Source organism: Delphinus delphis, chromosome 19 (assembly GCF_949987515.2).
Source record: "Delphinus delphis chromosome 19, mDelDel1.2, whole genome shotgun sequence".
In the NCBI taxonomy this organism is placed as follows: domain Eukaryota; kingdom Metazoa; phylum Chordata; class Mammalia; order Artiodactyla; family Delphinidae; genus Delphinus; species Delphinus delphis.
Window position 1 is genome coordinate 29,743,512 of NC_082701.1, and position 19,903 is coordinate 29,763,414.

The 19,903-nt window shown below is 46.7% G+C and overlaps 1 protein-coding gene and 1 long non-coding RNA gene across 3 annotated transcripts in view; one reads left to right on the forward strand and one right to left on the reverse strand.

Annotated features, from left to right (window-relative positions):
* Positions 1–16,202, reverse strand: part of YPEL2 (yippee like 2) — a 59,404-nt gene extending 43,202 nt beyond the window's left edge. The window contains exon 1 of one of the 2 annotated variants that reach the window (XM_059998120.1): positions 15,142–16,202. The gene's annotated coding sequence lies outside the window, so the exon portion shown is untranslated. Of the gene's footprint in view, positions 1–14,219; positions 14,330–15,141 lie in introns of those variants that run through there. The other variant, XM_059998122.1, reaches the window with a different exon arrangement.
* Positions 14,304–19,903, forward strand: part of LOC132415048 (uncharacterized) — a 59,745-nt gene continuing 54,145 nt past the window's right edge. Inside the window, exon 1 of the long non-coding RNA XR_009517074.1 lies at positions 14,304–14,425. This is a non-coding gene — a long non-coding RNA (uncharacterized lncRNA). The remainder of the gene's footprint in view (positions 14,426–19,903) is intronic.

A 19,903-nucleotide genomic window follows, 5' to 3' on the forward strand; every position in this document is an offset into this window, starting at 1 on the left:
TTACTCAGCCATAGAAACAAATGAAATCTTGCCATCTGCAGCTACACGGTTGGACCTGGAGGGTATTGTGCAAAGTAAAATAAGTCAGAGAAAAACAAATACCATATGATTTCACTTGCATGTCTAAAATACAAAGCAAATAAACCAACATAATAAAACAGAGTCGTAGATACAGAGAACAAACTGGTGGTTGCCAGAGAGGAGAGGAGTGGGGGGACAAATGAAATAGGTGAGGTACAAACTTCCAGCTATAAAATAAATGTCATGAGGATGAAATGTACACATAGGGAATATAGTCAACAATACCGTAATTACTTTGTATGGCGACAGATGATGACGGATGGTAACAGGTCTTATTGTGGTGATCATTTCATAATGTATAAACATATTGAATCACTATGTTGTACACAGAAAATGAATATCATATTGTACGTTAATTATAACTCAATTTTTTTAAAAAGACAGGTTCTGAAATCAGACTCCGAGGGTTTCAAATCTCAGTTCTATAATTTTCTAGCCGTGTGACCTTGAACAACTTACTTAACCTCTCTGGACCTTGCTCTTCTCATCAAAACCTAGGAACACTAATATTGACCTCATAAGGCTCTTGTGAGAATTAACTAAGCTAATACACATACAGTACTCAGCATATGCACCTGGCATGTAGTAAGCACCCAATAAATTCCAAGTGTGTATTATTGCTGACAACCATTGACATGCATGAATGGCGTCCATGAGAGACTCACCTCTCATACTCTGTATATTCCATCTTTTGAACTGATATTTAAGGGTCTATTGTGTGTCAGGAACAGTCTCCTAAGTGTTCAGATTTGCCAACCAAATTCTCTGTAGTTCCCCCGAATACACCACACCTGCATTTCACCCTTTCGTGGTTTTGTTGATGCCATTCCCTCCATCTGACATATCCTTCCCACCTTCTCACCAGGCCCTTACTTGTCCATTAAGACTCAGCTCAAATATCCCCTCAGCATTGGACTTATTGACCCATCCTCTGTGCTCACCTCCATCTTAACATTTACCCTGTTGAAACTGAAATTATTCTCTTCTGCCTCTGTATCCTCTGCTAGAGGTAAGTGCCAAGAGTAGGGACCACATTTTAGTTGTTTCTGTACCCCCTGAACTCGGCAGCACAGAGCACACAGTAGCGGCCACTGCTGGACTGAACTACCCCTGCTTCTCCTTGGGCTGCTGACTAGACCAGTCTACTCATCCAGGTGGGTAGCACAAATGATTGAGGCTCCTCCCTTCCCCCTGCCAGTAACGAAGCAGGACGCAGAATGACTCTGGCCCCATGGAACCCTATTCTCCCCGATAGCGCCCCCTCAGATCCTGTGCTGAGACGCCCGTAACTACAGTTCTTCTAGGCAACAGAAGGTTTTTTAAGTCCTGGATGTTAATCAAAGGCCTGTCATTGGCATCCATGCCCATTTTTCACACTCACAGGGTCTAGGTTAAAATATACTATAGTAAATATTTATATATATAGATACACATACATACACACATATATATATCTGTTGAGGTAAAAGCTTAACCATTTCCCAGCTTTCTCCATCTCTTACTTATTGTAGGAACTCTTAGAAAGCCTGAAGAGGCTTTAAGGACAGGAGGGTAGGAGCATGACTGAGTAGTCTGTTCCAGGAGCAAAGAGAGAAGCCCTGATTGGAGGCAATAAATAGGTGGCAGTGGAAGGGGGATAGGTAAGCCATTTCTGGGACTGGAGACAGAAAAAAACAGAGACAGAATGGCTGTGGAAAGCCCCTATCCCAAGAGGGTAGTCCTCCTTCCCCATTCCTAATCTCATCAGAATCCTGGACTCAGACCAGGGAGCATAGAGACCCAGTTTCCCTGGGCTGCCACAAAGAGAAGTGGGTGGTGGTGTCGTCCACTGGTGAGGAGGACAGCATTAGAGACAGATGGACTTGGATTCTGTTTTGGTTCTTCTCACTAGCTGCATCACCACTGGGCAAGTTGCCTGAAAGGGAATAACAGTGCCTACTTCATCGAGGAGACAAAAGCGTCAAATGACATAAGGCAAGTGAAGCATTCAGCATAGCACCTGGCACATCATTAGTACTCAATAACCTTGATTAGTTGTGATCATCCTTACCAGGAAGGGAGAGAAAGCGTGGGAACTGTTCCTGTTCACAAGACCCAAATGAGCAGTGCTCCTGTCTGCCCGGTTGACTCATGGTGGCTAGAGGGTTAGGCCTAAATTAATCCACTTAAAGCTATACTGTGGTTTTAGTAGGTTTTGGTGGCTTAGCTGGGAATCTGAAATTATTGCAATATCATTCCAAACAATAGACCATTCCATCACCTACTTAGTGAAGTGGAAGTTACCTCTGCAGTCTGCACTGACTCTACTAATCCCAGGATGAGGCCACTACTGACAACTTTACTGAAACTCCGCTATCAAAACTGCCACGATCTGATGTGCAAGACGTACTGGGAAAGCAATGCTATCACTTCATAGTTAACAACTTTATAGCTCTGGACCCAGGTGGTACTTCAAATCCATCCAGCTGATAATAAAAACCAGTTTGGATAGTCAAGAAACCACTCTTGGGCTTCCCTGGTGACACAGTGGTTAAGAATCTGCCTGCCAGTGCAGGGGACATGGGTTTGAGCCGTGGTCCAGGAAGATCCCACATGCTGCGAAGCGACTAAGCCCGTGCGCCACAACTACTGAGCCTGCACTCTAGAGCCCGGGAAGCCACCGCAATGAGAAGCCCGCGCACCGCAACAAAGAGTAGCCCCCGCTGCCGCACCTAGCAGCAACAAAGACCCAACACAGCCAAGAATAAATTAAATTAAATTAAAAAAAAAAAAAGAGAGAAGCCCGCACACCACAACGAAGAGTAGCCCCAGCTCGCCACAACTAGAGAAAGCCCACGTGCAGCAACGAAGACCCAACACAGCCAAAAATCAATAAAAATAAATTAATTAATTAAAAAAAAGAGAAACCACTCTCATAAACAAAACAAACCATTCATCTCTATGCTGGATACAGGGCCTAGTCTTGATTTCAGGAGCATTATCTGTCAGATGATAATCCTACATGATCTCTAGGGTTCCTTCAGCTCCTGAAGTCCTGATTTCATGTTGTAATGATGTCTCTGCCAGCTGAACCCTGCCCCAGAACTGAGTACCCATCCACCCACCTTTATTCTGTTAAGACCTTGATTTCAGCGAGGTCACAGGACCTGCCAGTCTCGCAGAGTCCACTTGGATATGGCTGGACGGTGCTTTGCAACATCTGTTAGCAAAGCAATATATTTATCACATGGTCCTTAGTTCAGCACTCTGGCTGCGAGGCCCCCATGTGAGGCTTACATCTGTTAGAACATGGCACAGAGAAGAGGCACTTCCCCTTGAACATTCTGAAACCTGCATGTAATTTACTAGTTATTACATAGAAGTAGCTGTTGCTAGCTGGCTATGAAGAGATCAGATATCACTTTGGGTTGTTTCTACAATTTCAACCAAAAATGATGTGTCCGAAGATTTATTACCAAGGACGCTTGGCTAAAATTCATCAATGGCTTTCTTCTTTTTCTTATACAACTCCAAGGTCCAAAAAGGATTTAAGGTGGCTTACAAAAACATAAACAATACTATACTATTAAAATAGATTAAGAAATTACGATAGGAGGAATAAAAGAACAAAAGGAGGGTTAGGACACAGAAATGCATACTATTTAATTGCTTAATATTTACTGAATTTCAACTGCAAATTTGGCTTTGAGCTCCCCAGTAACCAAGGCAGGAAAGAAAATACCAGCAGTTATAAGGTTTATATTTCCTATGAAATAAAAGCATCTTGGTTGTTCAGGATACAGATTTTCTGAGAGACATTTATTTCCCCTGTGGGTGGTCACAGGAGACAACGAACAACCCAGCGGACAGAGCCCCAGCGCACATCAGCCCTCCCCACCATGGAACCCTCTTGCAAGACTTTCTTAGAGGCCCCTCCATGAACACGGCCAGCGTAATGAACACCAAAGAGCAATTCAGTAAAAGGGATTCTACATGGGGTCAAATCAGGGCAGCCCAAGGACGTGGCAGCCCAAGGACCCAGATCCTGATGGTCTGGCTGGATCCAGTGATATCAGCTCTCCAGAGGAATGGAAGAGCTACAGAGCCTTCTGGCAATGCTCCATGGATATCATTTATCACAACCAGGCTTTTGAGTAACAAAAATATGGGCAGCCTCCAACATGCCAAGTCCAAACACTAATACTTTTGAATGCAAACGCTATTTGGCCCTGGTGCTGCATTCAGCTCTCTCATGGGCTGTTTTTTCTCTGAAACTCTCCCTTATGGGCCTCATCTTGTCTCTCTGGGTTCTTCTGTGTCTCTGACTGAGCCCGAATCTCCCTGGCTGCTCTTCCACCATATGCCGAGGTGCTTCCCGCCCCCAGCTTTCTCACCCATACCCAAGTCTTCTAAACACCTCTGTCCCCTGCTCCTGAACCCTGGATTCCTTTCTAAAGGGGGCCTCTTTCTGGCTCCTAGGAAGGCACTTCAAACTCCCAAAGCCAGCACCGTCTTTTCCCTTCCCCCTGATCCTATCCCCTTCACCCCCTTCTGTTCCTTCCTCCTGAAGGTCCAGCTACCCAAGCAGGAAACACCCTTTATTCTCTCTCTCTTCTATGTCACACTCCATCTGTCCCCTAGACAGTGGGTTGTGCCTCTCAATCCCCCCTCCCGTTGCCATCCCCAGTCACAGCCAGCACATTGTGTGAGCCCCGTCCCCTCTCATCCTGAACCTCCTAAACTGGTCTCCCTGACTCAGCTCTTACCTCTCCAGCCCATTCTAGAATTCTATGTATACAGCACAATCTGATCACATCTCTCTCATGTTTCAAAGCCTCCAGTGGTTTCCTAGCAGCCTACAGGACAAGGTCCAACCCCTTAGGTGGCACCGAGAACCTGGGCCCAATTCTCCTTATCTTCTCATCACCTTCCCACCCCACTCCAAACCTGCTTCCCCAGCTGACCAAGCTCGTTCACCACCTTTTCTCAAGTTATTTCAGCCTCCTGCAAAGCCTTAACCTGTCTTCTCTGCCCGGGAAATGCCTGCTCATCCCTTAATATCCAGCTCAAATAAGACCCTAAGCAGACCTGGGGACCCCCTTCTTCCAGCATGAAAAAAACTATTCTCTGGAATGGCACTTTAACACACCACCATTGTGTGTCTCCCAGACTGGAAAATTCCTGCAGTCAGAAGTCCAGTCTCTACCCGCCTTGGTTCCCCAGGACTCCTAGTACCCAGCACATTGGAGATTCTTGATAAATGTTAACTAACTGAGTAAACTGAATGACCATCACTGGCACCGTGCTGCCCTGTAAAGCTGATATTTTTTAGTCTCCTTGCTTGCCACTATCCAGTACAATTTAAAATACTGAATTCTGAGCATTACATGGGACTCACACGCCATTAATGCTCCACAAAGTTTGGAAACTAGCAAACTCTTATGATGTAAACTTACTTGGGCTGCAAGTCCTGAGTCCTGAGGCTGCAACTCAGGACTGTGGAGCCATATCTCCGATGGGCCACACCACAAGAACCTCTGATGGTTTTACCCAGCTGCTGTCTGGCGGCAGAAATATTTCCCATGCTGTCTCACCTGGCCCTTCCCACCATTTCTGTGTGTCACCTAGGGCAGCTTCCCGAGGGACCCTCCCCAGGCTGGCAGCGGCTTCTGGACCCCTAGAGAAACCCTTCCAGGTTGATCCCCACAACCCCCCCACGGCAGTCTGAGCTGCTGTTCTAGGCAAGACTGAGCCAGGGAAAACGCAGTGGTAGACTTGGTGCAGGCTAAGAGGGAAGGGGTCCCTCCGTCCTGCCTCTGCTCCACATTTCAGAGAAACCAGATCCACCCTTTTCTGCAGCTCCCAGAGACTGCCGCCCTCGGCATCAGTCCTGCACTTTGTATTTGGCCATGGTCAGAGATGATAATCCTGGTCAACACAAAGCGAATACTTTCTTCCCATGATCTGGGACCCAAAGAGAGATTGGGTCCACTCCTCTGTCCCCAGACAAGGCTACACTTGAACTGTAATGTAAAAACAGACATTTAGAAGATCTATCAAGAAAACAACGTCTTGAAAAGCAGAGTAAGAGATGGCCAGTCTTCAGGCTACTTCACCAGGGAACCCTCCCTTTAGCCTCCTCCAACACCCACTAAGTCAGGCCCCCAATTCCAGAGGCATAGCACTTTTCACAGTTGTAGTTTTATTGAGATGATTATTTGATTGTCATCTGTGTCCCACACACTCAAATATCCAATATTATTTACTGACTAAATGAATGTCTTTTGGAATATGGGCACTGTGTGACCTTGATTTCTCTTTAACTGCTGCTCCCCGAGGGCACAGCTGGGGCCTCAATTAATTACAAACCATCCATCCCAAATCTGCCAATACAATTCTATTGTTCAGCTGTCAGCATGCCTTTGGCTTTCTCACTTTAATCTCCCATTTCAAATAAATCCAAAACTCTAGACTCTCACATCTGTGGCTGGGCTCCCTGCCTTTCCACGACTGGAATTTGGAAATTGAACTTAAAACTCAAGAGAAAAAAAGGGCAGAGGCACTCTCAAAAGGATGCCTGTTGTATGTCCAAAGTCCCAGCCATCACCAACCCAAAGATGGATGCATTTTGTTCTAAGAATTAAACTGTCATCTAGCGTTGCCATTTATTGAAGCAGCGGAAAAGGAATAGGGTGGGGAAGACAGACTGATTCTAGAGCAAATTTCTGGATTTCTCCTATTATGGGAATGGGAGATAGATTTTAATAAGAAAGACAGCTTCTTTTCCTCTCAGGCCTGGCACACTAAGGGGAGCCATGCACATTGCCAGTGCAGCTTTTTCATATAATTTAGAAACCTCCACAAAGCTAGTAGTTTATGGGTCAATCTTCCTGCTAGACTGTGTGCTGTTCCTGACCACATCCAGAGATCATGTCTGGTTAATCACCCATCATAGCTAGCCCAAAGCCCCACGGGCACCAAGAGCTCAGAAAGTGTTGGTTGAAGGAGGGTGGGAAAGGAGGGGAGGAGATAGGGAGAGTCATCTGAGGCCCTTCAGCAACTGTCAGTAAGCCTCCAGGACTCTACAATTTATTAATTTCGTACTATGGGCCCATAAGGGGCCAAGTACTTGATATGCATTATCTCAGTCCTCACAACAACCCAGAGAGGCAGGCATTATGATGATTACTCCTGTTTGAAAGATGAGGAAAAAGCTCAAGAGAAGTTAAGCAATTTGCCCAAGGTCACTCTACTAGAAAGTACCGTAACTGGGATCCTGGGAACAGCCCCCTCAACCTCCACCCCCCAGGGGATCCTTCAACCGAGACATGACAGAGGGGGGTCTGAAGATGTGCATCCTTGGTACTTGAGCCCTCTAAAACAAGCAGACTATCTCCCAGAGGGAGAGTCTAAGTCAATTAATTACAATGCAAAACAAAGATGTCAAGTTCTCTTAAAACATCTTCAGGCTGTCAGGGTTGGCTCAATGCATCAACTTTTAATTGCAGAAACCTGAGAAAACAAATAAGGGAAGGGAATAACCTGAACCAGAAGGTGGGACAACAGATTAGGCACAAGAAAAAGCTAGTTTTCAGTTCTTATCATCTCTTCATGATAATGGGATATTTAGCTTTAAGGCTGCAGGCATGTGCGGGATACTTCTTCCCTCCAATCCTAAATAAAACAAATTAAGAATCATGTAAGCAAAACTAACCAAAAGCCCTATCTAATTTATATTTACATAATACACATGTTTATACCATTAGCACAGCAAATGCTGAAAGAGAATTCATTTCTACTTTATGGTCCATTTGGTGGTGGGTCACCTTAGGTAGGGACCCCCAACAGACAAAGACCAAAATGGTGATAAAAGAAGAGATAAAGGGAAAACAAACACAATGGATGACACACAGGAACATACAAACAAAAGAAGAAAAGGAAGAGGCAAAAATAGAAACTAAGGGAAAGGAGGCCAAAGGTTAAGGATGTTTAGTAGTTGGTATCTGCCAGGGAGAGCAACTACCTTAGTGATTTCCAGACCTCAGACATGTGTGGGGTGGTCTGCATTAGGAAAACCTGGGAAATTGGGGTGGGGGGGAAGTGTAGGTATTAAATTCTGATTTTATAGCCTTTTGGCTGGGCCAGGAATTCTTAAGGCAACCAGGTTTGAGAATCCCTAGGGATAGTCTCACTTTTTTTTTTTGCGGTACGCAGGCCTCTCACTGCTGTGGCCTCTCCCGTTGCAGAGCACAGGCTCCGGACGCCCAGGCTCAGCAGCCATGGCTCATGCGCCCAGCTGCTCCGCGGCATGTGGGATCCTCCCGGACCGGGGCATGAACCCATGTCCCCTGCATCGGCAGTCGGACTCTCAACCACTGCGCCACCAGGGAAGCCCTAGTCTCACTTTTGAGGATGCCTATTATCTATATCAGCTAGCCTTCATCCTCCAGAGTTCTACTGCAAATGTAAGTCACGGTCCACATCTATGGAGCTCCTCTAAACTGTAGCAATGGTAGCCCAAGCAATATCTCCTTCCTGCATCTCATATGCCTCCTGAGCATTCCTCATACATTACCTGTCATGTCATTACCTCGGTGCCTTTGCACACACTGTTTCCCCTGGCGTGTTTCTGCATGCTTAAATCCTCTTCATTCTTCCCAGCCACATCTCCAAAATGCCTACCCTTCTTTCTGTATCTCTGTAATGAACTTAAACTCTTTCTACCTTGTACTCTGGTTATTGACATAGATGTCTTAATCACTCCTATTTGAGGATATGCTCTTAGGGGCAGGGGCCATATTATGACTTACCTTTTTCTCCCAAAGGTCTAATTATCTGTTGAATGATGAATACCCAGGAAAATAAAACAAAACAAAAATAAAACAAAATAAAAGATTGAGTTTCAGCCCCAGGCCAGAGGTTCCTCTTCTCTATCTCAAAATAGGAATCAAAATTTTCCTCAGGCAGGATATGTTCCAAGCCTATGCTCTCTTGTCCCAGGTACTCCCACCCAGAACACCATGGGAAAACAAAACAAATCATTAGGCAGGTCAATATTTCCTATAACTAAATTTCATATCAGATAGAATAAAACCACTTTCTTCTGCCCAACCAAACTCAACCACTGTTCACACCCAGCAGATCCTGTTTGAGCCTTAGTGGCATCCATATGCCATCTGGATATCAAGCCTTCCTTTCATGGCAAGAAATAGCCGAGGGAACTCCAGACACTAGAGGCTAATTTCATTCTGAGCAGGCAAGCTAATTTCACATAAAACCCACTAAGTCTGGACATACTACATTCTCAAGACCATGGGGGAGGGCTGACTGCCCTGCAACTCAGGAGACAGGAGAGCTCAGTGCTGCTGACCCAGCCAGGAAACAGGAATCAGAGTGGCAGTGCCACACCTCATTGGCAGATGTTGCTTTGTCCCATCACAGAGGGAAGGAAGGCTTTGCCTAGTATTGAGACATTATGGGTAATTTAGAGTTTAAGTCAGAAGTTGGTACTTTTCCAGAATGTACAGGAGTAGTAAGAGCCTTGGACCTGAGAAATAAAAGATATGATTTACAGTCTGTGCTTTGCCCAAATTAGTTCTGTCCTAAGCAAGTCCTTTTTGCCTGTTTGGGCCTCAATGTTTATATCTCTAAAATGTAACACCTAAAATGGATTTTAATACCCAATCCAGCATATATCTAATCAATAGAGTTATAAACCATTAACTTGAAAGCAAAGAAAATAAAATTATAGGGTTAACACTGGAAAAAATTGGGATGCAGGGCCCGACAGTTACTAAAGTCAAGCCACAAATTTGTTTCTCTGCTTCCTGGCAGCCAAAGCAAAAAAGAGAAACATGATCAGTTATATCCAATTGTCCACAAAGAAAAATCATGCCAGTTCCTTGGGAGAGGCAAAGCTTTTCCTAGCACTGGGTTCTGAAAGCAATTTCTCTGATTAACTTAACAGAGACATTAAGTGAAGTTGTAGCTTAAGTCTTCAACAATATAAATTCTTATAAGAAATGTAGTAGCAAGTTATATAAAGCTATTTTGGACAGCGTCCCTCCATAAAGCAAAGGGCAGGACACCCAAGTTCATCTCAGTGAAAACAATTCTGGAGGGGCTGAGGTAACATGGCCCAAGTATGCAGCTTTCAGTTGGCCCGGCTTAATTCAAGGATAAAACTTAAGACCAGGTAGACAACATATTCTTCCAAACACTTCTATAAATATTACTTCTTCCACATGGATGTTTATTAAGAGTTGGGTAGCAGTGTGCAATTAGATGACTTCTAAATTCCATTCCAGTTCTGATAAATCTAAGTGACATTTTTGGTCTTCATTTACTTACACTAATTTAAAATTTGGGAGTTTTCCCCCTCTTACTCCCCACTCCCAAATCAATGGATAGGGAATTCCTTCCAGTGAGAGAGGGAATCTAACTATTAATATTAGTCTTGTTATTAATAGCTAATACCAAGCGCTTATGTGCCAGGCTCTGTGTCTGGGTTCCCGTGCATTCTCTCATTGAATCTTCCCATCAATCCTGTATGATAGTAACTATTATTAGTCCCATTTTACAAATAAGGAACAGAGATGTAGAGAATTTTAGCAAATTGTCCTAGGTCACAGAGCTAATTATTCAGATCTTTCTGGTTCCAAAGCCAAGGCTCTTAGCTTTACTTATAGTGCCTAGTATTAATGAAATGTGATTACTGATAGAAATGCTTGTTTGTCAGAAGAACAGTGAAGCCTAGAATAAGGCTTGTAGGGGAGGCAAGAGTTATTAACAACAACAAAATAACAATGGAGCTTTTAGAGACTTTGGCAACCCATAAAAAAAATAAAAGGATGAAAAATATTGTGAAAAGCAGAAATCTCAAAAGAAAGTAATTCCAAGGGAACAGGAATTCCGAGGAAAAGAGAGAAAACTTCTTTTCCTCCTCTTCTCTTGAAAATAAGTATTATTTCTTACTCTTAAAGACTCTAAACCTTGGCTCTCTTGGTCATTCATTCATTCCACCAACAATTAGATATTTATCCTGTGCTACTCCCTGCTAGGCACTGTCAGCAGTGAGCAAGACAGACTGGGCTTCCAATCCAGCCATCAAGTAGACAATGCATTTCCAGATGGTATTAAAGTGCTTTGGAAAAAAAAAAAATTAAGGGGATTAAGAAGGGCTGAGGGGCAGGGATGGAGGACTGTTCTAGATAACAGGTCAGGGAGGGGCTCTCTGAGACCCAAGTGTAGGAAGCCAATCATGCAAAAATTTGGAGACCAGTGACTACCAGTAGAAAGGCCCAAGGACAAAAACAAACCTTACTTGTTTTAGAAATCTCAGGAAGGCTAGTGCAGTTGGAGCTGGACTGAAGCAGAATGGACCAGGTGAGGGCTGGTAGGAGCTGGGGGGTGGGGGTGGGGGGTGGGGGGGGTGGAGAAGTTGGGATGGGACGGGGGAGAGGTCTGCAATGCCTACAGGGAAAGGGGGTGGATTATTTCTGAAGGGCAATGTGAAAGTTGTAAACATGGGAGTGGCATAATCCTATTTACTTTATAAACCTCCAGTGCTGTATTTACAGCTCCCAGGGAAATTCAGGTAGGTGCAGTATCACCTTTTGTTAGGGATAATATCACTAAACTCTTAACAGAATCCCTTTAGCCTGTAGGCCCTGGCTTTCCATCATTGGATGCTAAAATTCAAAAGGACACTTCCTTTTCCAGAGCTTTATACCCCCTCATCATGCTAAGGGAATGCAACTGTCAGAGCAACTAGTGGTTTGGTTGACAGACCCTAGGGAAATGCCAGATAATTTACAAAGAAAATTGATCCGGACCTCAATTTGAATCCCACCTGCTTTTCCTATCCTAGGATATGCCATCCTTTTGTTGTTTCCTTTTTTTCCATAGGCTCAAAACTAAACGTTAATGTGAGCTGCTTGACCAAACTGAACATTATTAAAGTTAATTTCAACAATCCTACAGTTAGTGTTCCCATATAAGGCATACCCTTGGCAGGAAGGACCACAGTTGAATTTGAATTTGGATAATTTAGAGTTCTCTTTGAATCTAAATTGTAGCTTTGATAAATTCAAGGAAATTTCTTTTACCAACATGTTTGGACACAATAAGAGGGAAACATACAACATGTGGAAGCATCAGGTGTGTGTATGTTTATGCTTGAAAGTAGAGACAGAGGTAACAGCATCAGAAACCAGAATACTAACAAGATCCACCTGCACACAGGAGCTGAGCTGTTACACAGGAAAGAACCAGGGCTGAGGCAGGCAAGGGGTTGGGGAAACTTGCACCTCTTCTTATTAACTGTTGACAGACAAGCCCCTGGCTCCCCTCCCCATGCCTAACAAAAATAAAATCACCAGTCTGCCCTTCTCCTAGATTACACAGCCTGGAATACACAGATATTAAAATCAACCTTTTCTGCTGCCCAAACTGTTCATGTCCCAGGCGCAATGACTGTGTCATTGACTCAAAACCATTAAAGTCATTAAAATAGTGAAAATTCACATAAATCTGTGAATAATACAGGAGGCTCAACAGCACTACTCATGACCCCAACCCCACACACCTAGAAACATCCAGTGGTACAGAACCATGAACAGCAGCCCTCAAGTGGGCTGGAGTGCAGGGATGTGAGGAGGGAAGGGGGGCTATCTCTTAGGGCCAATGCCTCATGACAGCTGAAATCAAACAACACTATACCCTTAGACTAGCCTGGGCTAGTGTGACAGATGAGGGATCCTGGGTTTGCACAGAGTATGGCTCACATATCTGACTAAGGCTTTGCATTCTTCTTATCTAAGTTAATGCCTTTCATTGTACATTGCCCCCAATTCCCACTAGTTCAGGGTTTCTTATCAACCACCTGTCTACACAACCTCATGGCCCATTTATTAAAAATGTGCCCCACTGAGAATAAACATCTCCAGACTGGACTTACATACTGCATTTTTAAACACTACCTGGGTCATCTTTATGCAGATTTAAGTTTGAGGACCTCTGCTCTACAGCAATGTTTCTTAAACTGTGGGCCGTGACCCGTTTGGTCAAGAAACCAACTAAATGAGTCATGACCAGCAGTTGATTTTTTTTTTTTAAGTAAGTAGGAAAAAATTATAAATAGAACACACTGCAGGTAGTCAGGGCAATTATTGTTTCTGGGAACTTATGCACTTGTGGACCTCTGTGCAGGGATGTAAAATGTATTCCTCACTGTGGATCCCACTCAGAGTTTGAAAACCACTATCCTAGAGGGAAAAAGGAAAACAATATTCTTGCACATGCGTTTATTTTCATTTTCCACCCCTAATTCCAAGCTTCTGGAGTTTAGTTCAAGCACAAGATATCAAGACAGAAAGGCTGTTATCAAATCCTAAACTGATAAGGCAAAGCCAAACTAAGGAGGGGGATGAGCCCAAGGCCCACACTCTGCTCCTGCCTGAGACCCTTATCATGGAGCTGGGGATAAGGAAAGGTGCCAAAGAGAAATTTGCACAACTCTCCTCAGGCTGGACCTGTTCCTTGGTAAAGAACCTGTAGCCACTCACTGTCACAGTTTAGAGGAATTAAAATGTTCCCCATGGGGGGGAATGGGGGGTCAGAGGAGGCTCAGTCTCAGTATAAGGGATAGACAGAAGTCAGGTTCAACCCATCTTTGCAGTCCTGTGGCAGTGACGAGGTCAAAGGAAAGTCAGGAAAGGGTGAATGGTCAAGTCTCACCCCAGCACCAGCGACATGAGTTGCCTTGGACAAGTCGCGTAACCTCTCAGTCCCCTAGGTTCCATGCATGGCTAATGTTCTGGGAGCAAGTGGGGCACACGCAATCAGACAGCTTCCCTTCTTGCCCAATGCTCTAGGACAGGGAGTCCCATCTTGCACATCTTGCCTGACCAGAAGAGAGGAACATGGGAGGAAGGGCAAGGGGGAAAAGATGGTAGCTAGCTGTGTTGTTAGCTTTCAGACTCACCAGAAGCAAGGACTTACTGAAAAGAGCCTCAAGACCCCAGGAGAGCAAACTGACAAGGAGGCCAGAGAGCAAAAAACCCAGCGAAGCCCAGGAGCATTTTCCCGTGCCATTCACAGCCGCGGGACTGGGGGAGGGTCAGCTACATAACAGAAATAAACGGAGGACACTCACTCACTTGGCTTTGTAAGCTCTCGTAAGCTGAGAGTGAAGTCAGAGGTGGCAGTCTCCTGGGCTGGGTCCAAAAGAACAGGTGGTTCCCCCCACCCGCCAACTAGAGAAAAGCCACCACTTGGGTAAAGACATCCAGAGGAAGTCAGCGGCCGAGGGTGAACTGGAAGCAGTGAGAGATCGGCGCTGCCCCTCAGCGCAAGTTCCCGAAAGGTACTCGCTGGAGAGGCCCCTTAATTCCGTCGGGCAGGAGTGAACTCGCGCCCACCCCTTTGGCAAGGGCACTGGGGAGGCGCCGGGAAGCGGCCAGGCAGGAACTCGGCTGCGGTTACCTCGGCCCAGGGCCGGCCAAGCGCTCCTCGGAGTCTTGAGGGCAGCCAGTCCTCCAAAGGCGGGGGCACCGAGGGCGGCGCCCCCGGACCCAGTGTCTCCAGCGGACACCCAGCGACACCGGGGACCGAAAACGCCCGAAGCTCCCACCCTGCCCCCCACAGACTCCGAACCCGCGGGAACTATGCTCAGGAAGAAGCAGCGACCAGGTCTCCAGGTCACCCCCCTACCGCCCCGCCAAACCGCGCGCGCCCTACTAGCCCCGCTCCTCGCACAGGTCCCGGGCCCCCGACCTGGGAACCCATGCCTTCTCGGCTCCTACCGCGGGCCGCCACCAAGGCCCCGGCAGTGTTTGTAAACAAACCGGTCACGTGGCCCCGGCGGCCCGCTCCCCGCCCCCTGTGCCCGCGGCCCCCAGGGTGACCCCCCCACTGGACCCCGCCTCGGCCGCGCTGGGCAGAGGGTGCCGCGCGCTCCGGGGGAGCCGGGCCGCAGGGACCACGGGACCTGCGCCCAGTGATGGGGGGTCGGGCGCCCGCGCTGACAGCGCGCCCCACGCCCACGCACGCCCGGCTCGCGCAGTGCTCGCGTCTGCTTACCGGGCAGCAGACAGCCCGGTCCGGCCAGCTCTGAGCTTGGCTCCGCGGGGGTGCGCAGCAGCAAAGGACCGCCCGGCCGGATCCCGGGCTCTGGGCGCGCTCTTAAAGCCACAGTCTCCGCCACTGCCGCCGCCGCCACTCCGCATCCCTCCGGGTCGGGGCCGGGGGCTGCCTGGTGACGGACGCGCCCCCGCGCCTATCCCCTCGGCTCAGCACATAGCAACACGCCGCGGGTTGGCTGGGCCCGGCCGCAGCCCATCCGTCTTGAGCCAATCAGCGAAGGACGGAACTCCGCCCCCTGCTTCCCCTACCTCCCACCCCCCACCTCTCGGCCCTGGCAGGGCTTGGGTGAGGGGAGTGTGGCGAGTGCCCGGCCAGGCCCTATGAGGCTCAGCCAGCGGAGCCTGGCCAAGCAGGGCAACTGGCCGGAGGAAGAGGGAGAAAGGGTGATGAGGATGGGTAGGCTCTCGGCGCTCGGGAGGAGGCCGTCTATTTGGGTTTGGAGTTTGTCCCCGCTTCAAGGCTGGGATTTCCAGAACCCGGGGTAGGGAGAGGGGAAGCTTTATAGTGCTTCTTCTACTCTCTAACTCCCTCCTCCCACCTTAGGTATCCCTAACTCAGAGGCTAAGTTACCTGAGGAAGCTCTTGGGAACCGGGGCAGTTGAATTAAATAAGACAGTGCCAGCCCGACGGGGCCCAGCCAGGACCTACTCAGAAGCAAGGCATTTCCCCTTTTCTCTCTGCTCTCTCAAATTTGGCGAATTAAAAGTAGGAACGAGGCATTACAGGAATTGGAAGGTACCTAGCCCCCAACTGCTGCTGATTTTCCAAGGCTTTTAAAGAGAAATGGTACGCCCCGGAGAGTAGGATGGTCAGTGATCATAGGGGAGGCGCCCACGTTCTGGGTCAGTGGAGTGGTGCTTTTCAAGGAAGAGAAGGTTAAAAAAATAAGCCCAGGGCAGTCAGGAAATCTAGGGAGGCACCAGGTGGGTGGAGTGGGGCAGTCTCCCAGCAAGAAAACAGGTCAGTTTGAGAAAGAATGCTGCCAGGGATCAGGGGCAGAGAGCAACCCAGCCTTTTCAGTTGGCCACTGTTAGTTCTGCAGTTCCTCAGAGAGCAGTAGGAAATGCGATGTTTTATTGAGCTGCTGTCAGAATGCGAGATGCTTCTGGGGGTGCTGCTGACTTCAGCCCTCTTCCCCACTGGTTTGCACATAAATGGAGAATGGTACGGGGTAGATCCCCAGGTGGCTCAAACTTCACCGCAACGCCACCTGGCAGTCTTTAAAATATATTTGATTCAGGGACTTCCCAGACGGTCCAGGGGTTAAGACTGCGCTCCTAGTGCAGGGGGCATGGGTTTGATCCCTAGTCGGAGATAGATAAATAGATAGATATTTGATTCAGTTAATATATTTTGCATTCAAATTGTATTCAGTTAATATACCTTGCATGGTTGGATGTGAATCCAGTCCTAATGTTAATAAAACGATAGTAAAAGCAACAAAAAATACCTCAAAAAATCGGTATCATACACATGTATCAGTCTCAGTGTAAGCAGTTTCAGTGTAAGCAAGAACACCTTGTCACTGTTCACAGTTGACAAAGTTGGAAAGTTTAAAACAGATTTTTTTAAAATGCTTTTCAGGTGAGAAAGAATCATGAACAAGAAACGTTTAATACTTAATCTATGAAGAGGTGGTGGATTCTTTAGAGTTTGATTTCTGCGCTCATCTGCCTCTTGGGCAAATTTCTTTGTCTCTCAAGGCCTTGGTTTCCACAGTTTAAAACAAAGAAAATTGAAATAGGATGATCTCTAAAGTCCCTTACCTCTCCAAAATCTAATCAGGGCCAGAAAGTCAAACTCGTTACAATGTTTCAGCAATATTCTCCTAGTGAATATTCATGTTGCCAGATCACCACTCCCCAACAGTAGATGTTGCATTAGTTTAACACCCTAGGATATTGGTATGTTATGTAACAAGATTGGTGGCTACCGTTTTCTGTTTAAATAAAAGATAATGTGAGCTAAGGAGGACAAGCCTGGTGGGGTGGTTCAAGAGGGAGATGTGAGGACCCCTGCAGGCCTGCCGTGTGTATGCAGGGAACTGGAAGAGGCAGCGGGACTTGCAAGACCTGGAGACAATAGAACCAGCCGGCAACCAACCAAAAAAAGGGTGTGCTAAGGCTGATGGTGCCTCCTCCCAGGCAGAAGAGCCAAGCACTGTGAGTTGTTAGGCCAGAAGGTAGAAGTGAAACAAAGTAGGAGAAGCAACTTCTCTTCCTCTCTGAAAGCACCTCGAATGGCCCCTCAGTACACATTTACTCAGTGCCTATTCTGTGCAGAACTTCCTGCTTGGCTTGGATGGTAGTTTTCTGAAGAATCTACCAAGAGGAGAGACCCTGAGGCCTAGGGAGAGTGTGTGAGAACTGACAGATATTTATCCCGTAGGGCAAAAATGAGGTGCAAAAATATAGGGAGAGAAGTAAGTAAATTTGTTCAAATGTAGCCAGAGGGCTTTTTTTTCCCCCTAGCAGTAAAAGTTTGAGAAGTTCCTAGCCTCGCAGACAGGTTAGCAGCTTGGCTTTGTCAGTGGCCCAGGACCCTTGTCTCCTCTGTGTGTGGCCAAATTCATTCATTGCCAAAGCCTTCCCAGCAATTATTTTCCAGCATCCCCTTTCTCCAATCCCACATTCCTACTGTTGCCACATTGACATCACTACTACCGTGAAAAGGTCACTTTTATGTGCTCATCTTAACTTCTCATAGCATTTGACATGATTCCATCCTCCTTTCCCTCAACCCCCACCACCAGTGCATCAGCAGGTCCTGTCAGCTCTACTTCAGAGATATATATTTGCTCTGAACACGTCTGTCTCTGCTGCTACCACCCTGGTCAGAGCCACCAACACCTCTTGCCTAGATGTTGCAACAGCCTGCCAACTCACCTCCCTGCTTCCAGTCTCTACACAGCAGCCAGATGGTAGTTCCTCAAAACAAACTCCTTACGATGGCCACAAGGCCCTACTAAGCCAACCTCTCTGGTCTTTCCCTGTTGCTCCTTCGCTCATGCTGCTCCAGTCAAGCTGGCCACCTTTCTGTTCCTCAAATACGCTGGGCCTGGTCTTGTTATAGTGTTTGTATTTGCTGTCCCATCCACCTAGAACACTGTCTCCAGCAGGCTGCGTCCTCACCGCTTGGTTTTCAGGTCAAACATTTCCTCCATAGAGGCCCCCCTGATACTTACATGCCCCCCAGGGTACCCTCTATTCTACCTACTCCCAACTTTTCTTTCTTTTTTCTTTTTAAATTTTATTTATTTATTTTTGGCTGCGTTGGGTCTTCGTTGCTGCGTGCGGGCTTTCTCTAGTTGTGGTGAGCTGGCTTCTCACTGCCATGGCTTCTCTTGTTGCGGAGCATGGGCTCTGGGGCGCCGGATTCAGTAGTTGTGGCTTGCAGTCTCAGTAGTTGTGGTGCACGGGCTTAGTTTGTCCGCGGCATGTGGGATCCTCCCAGACCAGGGCTCGAACCTGTGTCCCCTGCACTGGCAGGCGGATTCTTAACCACTGCACTGCCAGGGAAGTCCCGCAACTTTGCATAACACATATCTCTCCCTGAAATTACTTTCTTCGTGTTTTTATTTGTTTTCTGTCTCACCCACCTCTGAAGTGTAAACTCCATGAGAGCGTCCGGGACTTTGTCTGTCTTGCTTCCTGTTGTATCCCCAGTGCCAGCAACAGTGTCTGGCACTCAACCAATACTTGTTGAATAAATAACTGAACAAATGAATGAATATGCGCATCACCTCCTACACCATCTCCTGCAGTTTCTTTCACTTTCCTATATCTCCTTTCCGTCTTTGCTCTTTCCTCATTCCATCTCAAAGCCTTTTGCTTGATGACTCAATCCAAAGATCAGATCAAGTGTCACTTTTCTGGAAGAGTTTCCCCTAACCTCTCTAGAAAAACTAATCTTTCTCTTCTCAATACCTTCCATAGCACTGTATTCACAACTCTATTACATCACTCAGCACTCTACACTCCTTAGTAAGAGTTCTCAGTTATCCATTCTCTCTGCCAGTTCCTCCTGGGCTGCAACCTTATCAGATCGTCTTTGTATGTTTAGCACCTGGCACATGGCAGGCCCTCCCTCCAGGTTTATATTTGAGTTGAATCCAGTAGGGATCCAAGCAGGAATGGATAGGTTCTGTCCTCAGAGTCTACTGATTAACAGATAACAGTCTTACTTCATAGTATGAAAAGATTAACCTGAAACTTTAGGATATTCTATAATGAAAGGAGCTGCCTACATTTTAAAATCACAGCACAATGGAAACTTCCTGAATGCTAAAGGCTACAGGCTGTCACACTACCATACCACCTGGGAAAACATTCCCCTCTGCCTGTCTGGGGAGGGGGAGTTGCTCCTCCCAGGCTTCACTCCCATCTCCCCCAACAAGGAAAGTCCCATGACGTTACATCACAGAGGAGGGCCTGGTGCCATTTTCCTGCAGACACATCATGGCAACAGTGCTTTGTTTCTTTATGTACAATAAATGCTTTCTCTGATCCTTGTCCAAGTTCCTCACTTTCAGTCATGAAAGTGGCTGATTATGTGCCTTTCAGACTGTAAGTGGGTAAGGGTTATACATCAGCCCTCCTGAACACACTCTGAACAAAACAGCTGCTCTAATTTATTGAGCACATGTTGTGGACAGAGCAGTTTCTATTCTATCTTGTTATATTTAATCCTCAAAGCAACC